The sequence below is a fragment of the Neolamprologus multifasciatus genome, chromosome 9, assembly GCF_963576455.1.
Source record: "Neolamprologus multifasciatus chromosome 9, fNeoMul1.2, whole genome shotgun sequence".
NCBI lineage: Eukaryota > Metazoa > Chordata > Actinopteri > Cichliformes > Cichlidae > Neolamprologus > Neolamprologus multifasciatus.
The window spans coordinates 22,454,450-22,465,127 of NC_140447.1; the positions used below are offsets into that span (position 1 = coordinate 22,454,450).

General features: G+C 37.9%; 1 long non-coding RNA gene across 1 annotated transcript; it reads right to left on the bottom strand.

Moving 5' to 3' along the window:
* Positions 1 to 510: 510 nt before the first annotated feature.
* LOC146511573 (uncharacterized) lies at positions 511 to 3,661 on the bottom strand. The gene is made up of 4 exons (XR_014876268.1): positions 3,632 to 3,661; positions 3,105 to 3,257; positions 2,654 to 2,743; positions 511 to 2,052 (listed from the first exon to the last, which is right to left on the bottom strand). It is a non-coding gene; the product is annotated as an uncharacterized LOC146511573 (long non-coding RNA).
* Between the last annotated feature and the right edge of the window lie 7,017 nt (positions 3,662 to 10,678).

Genomic DNA, 10,678 nt, shown 5'->3' on the forward strand with positions numbered 1-10,678 from the left:
ACAGAAGTGGTGCTCCCACTCCTTTATGCATTCCAAGGAAGATGGAGGAAGTAACAAATTGATCATACCACACATCACGCGCCTCGCTATGAAACCTAACTGAACAATGGGTCTGCTGTTTTACGCCCTTGGCATTATCAGCACTTGTAAAGGGAGTTGTCTTTTCCAACTGCTGAGGCTGAAATAGGTTCCTGTAGTTTTAGAAACTTTCACTGAACAGTCTATCGCAGTGTCACAACTAAGCATATGCATAAGCACTTAAATACTTTAAATGAATATAATAGAAATTTTCTATTACATCCCACCTTTGATTATTTTATAAAATCACCAAAACAAAATTTCCAATTCAACACCATTCAGCATCAACAGCATTGCATACTCAGAGAGTTTCACTATGTGCATCATTCTACAGTGTTAGGGGGAAAATTTTGCACGTTCATCCTCACTCTCACTAACCTCTTTTCTTCATCTAAGTCTAACATTTGTATGCAACATTCTATTTTGCCATGTCTACACTGAAAAAAATATGTTGTTGGATTTACTTAATTCAATGGTGGACATTTGTTGCACACAGATGTTTTGCTTTGGCAGCAACTTAAACAATTGAGTTAAATTAACACAATTTATTCATGTTCAATAAACCTGTGCAATTTGTGTTGATAAAATGTGACTTAAACATGTTTTGATGAAGTAATTTGAGCTCTTGGAATATTTTAATCCTTCACAATTTTTTCACTTTATCCCAACACTATTCAATAACTTTTACCCAATACTACTTGGTCACTTAAATACTACATGTTATCTTCAAATTACATTTTGCTATTATATTCTAGTATCAAATACACAATTTTCAAATGGAGGCCTTATAAAAGATTGTATTGTTCTCTTCCAAGATGGTTGCTGGCATCCACCAGTAACCTTTCAAAACAAAATGTCCAATTTCACTGCATTGACAGTAGGTAAAGAATTAAACTGACATTACTCCTCCACTGAATCTATATAAATCAACAGTTAAATAATGTCAGTTCTTCCGTGTTCTCTGGAATCAATCACAGCAAAGAAATTAGACTGTTTCTTTTGAAAAATGTTACAGGACAATACAAAACATTCTATTTAAGGCCTCTGACGTCAAGATTCAGTTAAACAACAATTATAACTAAACAATTTGAGGTAATGTTAGTTTCCATTAACATTAAATTAGGTTACTGAATTGGCAAACACCTTCCTATTAACATTACCCATTTTACCCCAATAACTAAAGAAATTAGCACTTGCAGGTCAAAAACTTTATTCAAGAGACTCAAAAATAACATTGATACAGTGACTGTCAAAAATTACAGCACTGATCATACTGTGACATCTTGGTTCAAAACAGCACACTTAGAAATATTCAACATTCTTTACTTCAACTGAATGAAAATGAAAATACCATTTCACACGACCCATATGGGATATTTAGACTGTATAACTGTTTACACTACATCTCTTCACTAGTAAAAGAAAGAAAAAATACAAAGAGAAATTTAAAAATGCTGCCAAACAGACAAACAGAGAACTTGTACAGAGCAAAAGGAAAAACAAACAACAACAAAAAAAACGGCTCGTCCTCATGGCAGTTGCAGAGTATATAACAATGAACCCTGCAATCTGTTCCTGGAATTGAGCTTCAAAAATGCAGCAGAACAAGTGTGAGATTTAAATGTCCTCTCACCTAGAGCTGATCACCTCGCATGCATAACAGTGAGCTTTCCTTGCAGGAGCAGTTTTGTCTTAGTTGTGAGCTTTTCTTGAGAGCTGAGTTGCATCCAACTCCATTACCACCCTTTGAATCACCTCAAAAGTGCAGCAGAGCTGTGATGGGTAACTCATATTGAAGGAATAAAAAAGGTCCAAAAAGCATGGCTACTGCAAAGGTCACGTTATCCAGATCTTGAAGAACTACTATACCCTCGATGATGATGCCAACATCAGAAAAGTCATTGCCTGGCGCATCCTCTGGAGACAGATGTTCATTGTGGTTTTCTCAATCTGTGCAGTGGCCTCAGTCAAGTCCTGGTTAAACACAAAACATTTTTTTAAGATTCCTTTTTAAACTCATCTCTTTGAATCTACCAGTTCTAATGTTAGAGTAATTTAAACCAATGAAAGCAACATAGTAAATAGCTATAGCCAAAGAGTGGCCTGCCATGCTGCCATTCATGGTCTAACAGAGTTTCTAAGAGAGAGTGAAAAACATAATAATTTCAAATGCTTTACATTAGTTTTTGTTAGAAAGACACCAGCCCATCAGAAATCCAGGTTATGTCACTCAGAAGATGTTAGAATTTAGACTTTCAGCCCCACAATTTGGTTAGCTGTTGGTCAGTTGGTCATTTTTTTTTTTTTTCAAACAAAAGCTAATGTAAATATTGGTGGGATTTTCCTTTGTTCACTAGAATGACAAATTTAAAGTTTTTTCACACTGATGTGACCCCTAATACAGGGGTGGGGGTGGGGCCTCAAGGGCCGGCGGCCGAGTTCGCTACCAGGCCTCATGTGAACTTCAAATTATTAAAGAGGACTACTGGTCCTAACCAGTCCAATGAGGATCAAATGGATAACTAAATGCATTTTTAAATGTTGCAAAGCCACAATCTACTCATAAAACACTCACCATGAACTCCTGCACCAAGATGTTGCAATTGTCTTTCACACAGACGCGGAGCACTTTGATGAGGGACTCCCTTTGAGCATTAATGTCATCCTAAAGTATTATAACAAAGAAAACAGAGATTTGTGAACTTTTCAGTAGCACAGAAGAAAATGATCCCAGACAAAAACTCTTGACTTTTTAAACCAGTCAACATGCAACACCAGCATCTACAAAGCAATATCAAAAATTCCTGTTCGACATCAACTTTATGGATATATAGTTTCTAGAACATATATTTTTAAAAAAAGATAAATTTTTCTCAGTAAATGCATGACAAATTATGGCATCCTTTCAGTGGAATCTGTACTCACAGGTAATAGTTGACTGTTTCAATGGATGCAGCATAAAATTATTTTACTGACCTAATGCAATACATATACACTTTGTAGTTAAAGAATTTTAAAGTTCTTACTGTCATCATGGCAGCTACATCCTTTAGCTTTGTGCCCTGTTCCCCCGATCACTTTGCAAACACTTTCAGCAGACTGTCAGAGAGAAACTCAGCTCCGTCAGAAACCTTGACTGTAAAGGCATGTTTGGGATGCACTGGTATGCTGCATTTTATCTGAAATGACATAAAATTATTTTGAAATAACAGCAGGCACTGTGCTTGGTTAATCAGTAATGTTTTGTTGAATAAAAACTGTGTTTCCAGATCTTATGGGATTAAAAAAAATCCAAAGATGTTTGTTTCTGATTTGCAACCCAACAACCCACAAGTTACAACCTCATTTTAGTTCAAGTGTGCATTAATGTGAGTCCAGTAATCACCTTTCTGACAATACATACAGGTATAAGTTAAACCTATGGCAGATTTTGGATTTCTCAGTTGTATTAATAGGGTGGTCTATTTGAGTATGCATGCACCTAATAATTATAAAAAACCTATTATAATTAAGTTACAGAAACCTTAAGCGAAAATAGAATATACTTTCTTACCATAACACCTTGAACCCACAATCCATCAGCTTGACTCCTGGTGAAATGCAGAATAGAGTCGTCTCTCAATGTGCAGCAAAAAAAAAAACAAAAACAAAAGGACAGCAGGTTGAGGGCAGGAGGGGTAGGGATGTAAGCTAGCATAATATGCCGCTAATGATATTAGCTAAAGCTGTTCAATGTCACAAAATCTCACTAACACCACAGTGCAGTACATACACAATGTAACTGAAGAGTCAGTTGGCAAATCTATTCACACAGAAAACCAAATTATGTTATGAGTGCCTCATAATTAGGTTTAATGTGATATTACGGCTCTTGTGCCAAAGACAAATTCAAATGAAAAAGCGCCAATTCTTTGACAACAGATAAAACAGCAAATAAGCTAACAGCTCTTTTTTAGCATGTTACATGGCGACACTCTAGACGTTTAACTACATTTGGCTGAAATATGGTAAATATTAATTCAAAAAATCAAGACATACCAAAAACGTAGAGTTGGCTGCTCGACTTGACTGAGATGGATGCCTTTTTTGAACCACGATCCAAAGCCCGCGAGATGAAATCACGCATGGTTTCACGAGATTTAATGTTGCTATCTTATTGACTTACTTCACCTGAACATGATATGAACAATTTAATACACCCTTTCTGCATATCATGTAGTTTTTACACTATACAGTTACATTTATCTTTAAAACATGAGGCAATTGTGTTAAATACATGCAAGATGCTTACATAAATCCAAGAGATGGCCAGGGCCTTTTTTTCAGTGTACATGTTTGACATCAGGGACAATGAATACCACTCGACCTGTGGATAAATACAAAGACCATCTAACTGATATCAGTGATCAAAGTCAGTCTAAGGTAGCACCACAAGTAGCCATGTGTTTCCACACAGCTGCCAATCCTCTTCTGTCAGCGTCTCAACCTGGTCTCGTGTCAGCCCCCTCCTCTGTAAGGGCCAGAAAACATCTCTCTGCCTAGCTTTGATTATTTAATATTATCCTACTGCTAGTTCAGGTCATTTTGTTCGGACTTCCTGACCCAGAGTCTACTCTACCCATTATCATGTGTATGTGTAAGCATGCTACAAAAAAACCCCTGTGGACTCTACGTCATCCTGCAATATATCAATCCAGACAGTAATGCTGAACGATGCTCTTTACCCTCAATATACAGAGCGCCAACTTGAGCACATTTGCTTTGTGTGTTTTTTAAAATAACAAAACAGCTTTATCTAATAATTTGAATAAAAAACAATAAAAAAAAAAAAATTATTGCTACAACCAATTGCTACAACACTTTTAGACTCAGGACTTACCTGATGTAATCAGTGTCCCAGACAGGGCCGTGCAGAGAGGTTTAAAGGGGCGGGTGCTCAAAGTTAAAAAGGGGCACATTGAACCAGGCTGAATAACAACCACACATTCATCAAGAATCTATATGGGCAACAAGTCAAGCAAACATAGCCGATGTTTTACCTGATGGGTACAATGTTGCTGTAGAGGGGTTGCTGTGGATAGTGCTGGAGGGCAGGGCTGTGTTGATCTGAGACTGTAGACATTAAAAAGTCCATAGGAGAGATGGTAGCTGATTAAACAAGATAATAACAAAATGCAAAGATTGGTGACAGCGCTTGGAACCATAAGGCAACAAAAAACTGAGAAATAATTTAGGCTCTGCCTGTGAATCACTCTTTGCTTCTCTTCTTCCTTCCATCCCATCTTTTCATATATCACTCTCCACTTGCTGTCTATCTGAGAACAAGGCACAACTTGCTATTGCAATAAACTATAATCTAATTATCCACACCTAACAACTCTTGCACTTAATGATGACAGAAAAATGTTATAGCTCTGCCTTTAGTAGCCTCACACAGCTCCTACTGTTTCCTCCTCATGTCCTTACCAGGCATGTCTGGACAATGTTATATCATGAGTAATATTTTTTTTAAAAATCTAAATAAAACACACACATGCACGCACACACAGTGACATTTTAGACCTTCTTCAGAATACTGTATATACTATGGGCATCACGGTGCTGATCCAGAATCCTTACATTATTATTTATTATTAGAGCTACAATAATAAAGCAATGAGGAGGGAGAAGTAATAAATATGAAATAATGTATTTATGATGATTCCATTTGTTTCACTATCCACTCTGTGCAGGAGCAAAGCTTGTTACATTTTTAAACTGTAGAGATACAATAATTTTTACTGCTGTAGAAAACCAAATTTTGTCTTATTTAAAATATAAAATCTAATATAATCTGCTTCTTAATGTATGTTCTTTAAAATAACAGCGTGTGTTTTTAATATATTATAATTATAATAATGCATAATTATGTGGACATGCATATTAGATCATTTTTTAGTGAAATATAATCCCTCCAGAAAGGCAGGAAAAGCCCGGAAACTTACTTTAAAACTAAATATGTTCCCTAAAACGGTGACAGAGCTACAGACCCATGACAGCCTTACACAGGTAGCCAGCAGCTATGACCAGCACTACATGTGCAGTTAATAAAAGGACAGGTAATGTTTGTCACGCTGTTGCACACACAGCACGCTCGTTTGTTTCAACTTACCAACGTGTACATAATAAGCTAATACTCCTGTGTGCTATACACTACAGTGTGCGCTGTACACCTACTTACTGGTTTTGTCGCATCAGTTTTGTGTCTCTGAGTTAATTTGTGTTTCTCCTACAGCTCCGGACCGCTAAAAATTGCGCGTGCTCTTTGTGAGCTCGTTCCCGGCTCGTAACCAGCGCGTTCTGCCGTCAAGAGCGATCATTGGTTTAAATGTGATCATGTGACTGATGCATGCCAGATCCTTTTATTTAGCAAAACTGTGATAATAGTTAAATATTATTGTTGAGGGGCACAGACAGGACTCCGCACGCAAACACACATTAAAAAAAAAACAAAACTTTTTTTTTCTTTTTTTTTTTAAGTTGCCTCAACAAAAGGGCACTTGGGCACCATCAGGAAAGGGGCGGTGTGCTCAAGCCCCTCTAGCCCCCCCCCTCTGCACGTGCCTGGTCCCAGATAAGTGAATTTCTCCAAAGCCCATTGAAATCCGGAGAATCACACTTGATTGTTTCAATAAGAATATTTTATAGTGCTCTAGTATCAATTTTGCAGGCCTGCTGAAAAGAGAGCTGATTATTAAATCAACAACACACAAAATATCATTCCCTGGAGGGATGACACCTGACAGGTTTTATTTAAGTGCACTGTTACGAAAAAAATACTGCCTTTCTCTTGGAAAGAGGAAACAAACCAAAACTAACTGACAAAATCTGGGGTCTGGTGTCAACTGGCATAGTTCCACCTGCTAAATACAATAATAATTTTTTGTTAGCAGCTGCACAGTTCACACAACACTAATGTTTGCTGTCAGATGCTTACTAAACACCTCATTGTAATGTTTCATCCCAGGTTTGTACTGTTGCACTCAGTTTAGTCACACACCCAATCATTGTACTTAGCTTGTAAAATAAAAATGTTTTGAGATTGCTGTCATGTATTTGACAAAGCAAGTTTGTTTCCATTGAAGCAGGCGTGCGTGTATGTCTAGGTGCAAGCTTCACATACATCAGAAACAAGAAACTCCATCTGTTAGTCTCCACTCATTTACAACATTCTATTCACTTGTGTTATGATCAAATGATCTTTCCCTGATCTAATAACAATCAACTAATTTATATATCAATTCTTAACCAACTAGTTGACAGGAAAAGATGAGGTAAACTGGTTTGCAATTTTTAATCAGTCCTGCATCATATTTAGATGAGAGGCCCACAGGGCTGTTCAGACCACCAGTGAATGAGAGGAGTCCTGCACAGGGTGTGACCTGCAATAAACAATGAAACCACCAGTTTCAACTGAGCGAACCCAGTGAACAGTATAACAATAGACAGCATAACTGTTTTATAAGCATTCGTTTTAAGAAAGAAAAACATTTCTTGGCTCCTCCCTGACTTGCCAGTCGCAAGTTCTGTTACAAATGCGCACAAGTCTGCCCAGGTCTTCCCACCAGTGGCGGAGCGGGGGGGGGTGGCTTACTGGGCTTAAGCCTGGATTGTTTTTTCAGAAGCCCGGGGTCTTTTGGAGTGTAATTTTTTCATAGTTAGATGCCTGGCTGACAACTGTATAAAACAAAAACTACACACAATATTCGAAGCACATAGTGCACACTGTGGGAATTTACGACTGTGCGTAAATCCCCCCTAATATTGGTATGATCCAAGCTCAGACACTAAGCAGGGCGGGGCAGCTGCTGCCTGCGAGTGCACTGTTAGAGAAGTGCAGCCAGGCAGACAGAGGAGAACTGAAGTTTGAGCAGGTACCAAAGCAAATCATTAGTACTGTACAAATAATGTAAACATGACGGTGTATCACGAAAGATTGATGTCAAACTGATCACTTGTCCCATATTACGTTACTTGCTCTTCAAGTGAATCAACAAAATGGCGACATGAAAGCCGAACAACAACAATGCTGTTTCTTTAGAGAGTCTTAGATTACATGTGTGTTTATGTCCATATTTTCGTTGTTACCCTCCACGGCTAAATAAGTTCGGTTTCAGTAATTTACTGATATACAAGAATGGACATAAGGACCTTCTTTCAAAGAAAAACTCTGGTAGTATTTTATATATTATGCTTTGTATGTTGTTCAGTATATTTCTATGCAAAACAAGACGAGAATTTCAATACACAGCAGTATAATTCACAGTTGAAACCAGATATTTACATACACTTTATGGAAAACACAAGAACATTTTTTTACTGTACAACATCAATTTAGAGTAAACTTGTTTTGTTTTGGTTAAATAAATATTGAAATATCTTTTGAATTAGTTAAATGTCAGAATAAAGAGAGACAGAGCTGTCTATTTTTTTTTTTATCACTTTCATCAAATTTAGGAGTACATGTACACTAAGTTTATTGTTAATTAATAAGAAAACTCCAGACGTTTCCATTCTGAGCTGAAGAAGCTTCTGATAGGTTCGTAGAGTCCATGTGAGTAAATTGGTGGCACACCTGTGGATGCATATAAGGCAAAACACAGAGCCTGTTTCTTTAACATGGGAAAATCAAGAGATGTCAACCAAAACACCTGGAAAAGAATTGTGGAGCTCCATAAATGTGGCTCAATTTTATATACAATTTGGGTGCCATTTGCAATTAAGAAATACAGATAGTTCTCTCTTTACTCTTTAAAGTTAACAAATATGTTTTTATATTTATCAATCTAAAAAAATTAAACATTTTAGTCTGATTGATGTTACAATTAAAAAAGTGTTTGTGTTTTTTAATCTGAAGAGTATGTAAATATCTGGTTTCAACTGTATATTTGATAATTGTAAGCACAAAGAGGGAGAGAGAGAATGAGGACAGCACAGAGATGGAACAAGAGCAGGTGAGACACACATGTTAGTCAAATGGTTGTTTACCAAAAGTATCACCGTATCATAGGTACTCATGTTTCTCGTACCTAGTGTTTCTTGTTAGGTTTGTTATTTTCAAATTCTATATTTATTAAGTTATGCAGGCTTGTTTTCACAACAAGGCTAAATAATTATATAAACTTTTCTCAATCTAAATAGTGTACTAAATGTAAGTGTAAAAAATAAGTGTAGTGCAGGTCTATAATGATTTTTAGTGCTACTATCATCTAGTTCTGATTCTTGTTCTGTCTTGGTTAAGTCCTCAGTAGTCCTGATTTTGAACTGTTGTAGTCCTGTTTTAATTTCGGATCAGTTCCTGGTCTGGTTGAATTGGTGTTTAGTCCCTGTGTCTTGATACAGCCCTGATTTTGTTCTGCCTTGCTGCTTAATTAAAAACCTAGCTTAAGGTAATCCCACATGCATACTACCCTTTAGGGCTAAGCCCCGGGTGTTTCAAATGTCTGGCTCCGTCTCTGCTTCCCACCTGCAGTCAGTAGACCCAGTGAGGGAAATGTGTGGGGTGAATGCATCCATACAACTATTTTGTTCTACAGTGAGTGAAATCACAAGCACAGCAAATGTAAAGCTTCAAAATAAATATTTCACAGTTAGTTTATCATTTTCAACTCTGCGTCTGTGAAGGTACTAAGTCATCCAGGTCATCATAGTCACTCCCTAATTTATAGCCAAAGTATTCACTCATTGTGTCTTTATTGTTTTGCTAGCCTAGCTTAGATCGTAGCTGACTCGCTAGCACCATGGCCTCTTCACCTGTCCCTCCTGCACTTTTCTGCTCATTGTGTCAGATGTTTAGTTACTCCTCGGCCTCCTTTAGTAGTAATGATACTTGTAACAAATGTAGCATATTTGCAGCTCTGGAGGCCAGGATTACTGAATTGGAGACTCTGCTTCGCACCCTTCATTCACCCGTAGCTAGCCAGGCCCCTATACGCAGTGAAGCCGAAGATAGCGTAGGCCCCGTTAGCTGTTCCCCGGCAAACCCCAAGCAGCTGGGGAAAGAGGGCGGCTGGGTGACGGTGAGGAGGAAGAATAGTCTTAAACAGAAGCCCCAGGTACACCACCAACCTGTTCATGTGTCTAACCGTTTTTCCCCACTCGGCAACACACCCGCCGGGGGTCAAACTCTGGTAATTGGTGATTCTGTTCTCAGACATGTAAAGCTAGAGACACCGGCAACCATAGTCAATTGTCTTCCAGGGGCCAGAGCAGGCGACATTGAGGGAAATTTAAAACTACTGGCTAAGGGTAAACGTAAATTTAGTAAAATTATAATTCAATTATTGCATGACACCCGGTTACGCCAATCGGAGGTCACTAAAATCAATATTGAATCGGTGTGCAAACTTTGCCAAAAACAATGTCGGAACTCTGTAGTTTTCTCTGGTCCCCTCCCCAATCAGACCAGGAGTGACATGTTTAGCCGCATGTTCTCCTTAAATTGCTGGCTGTCTGAGTGGTGTCCCAGAAAACGATGTGGGCTTCATAGATAATTGGCAAACCTTCCTGGAGGAAACCTGGTCTTGTTAGGAGAGACGGCATCCCATCCCACTTTGGATGG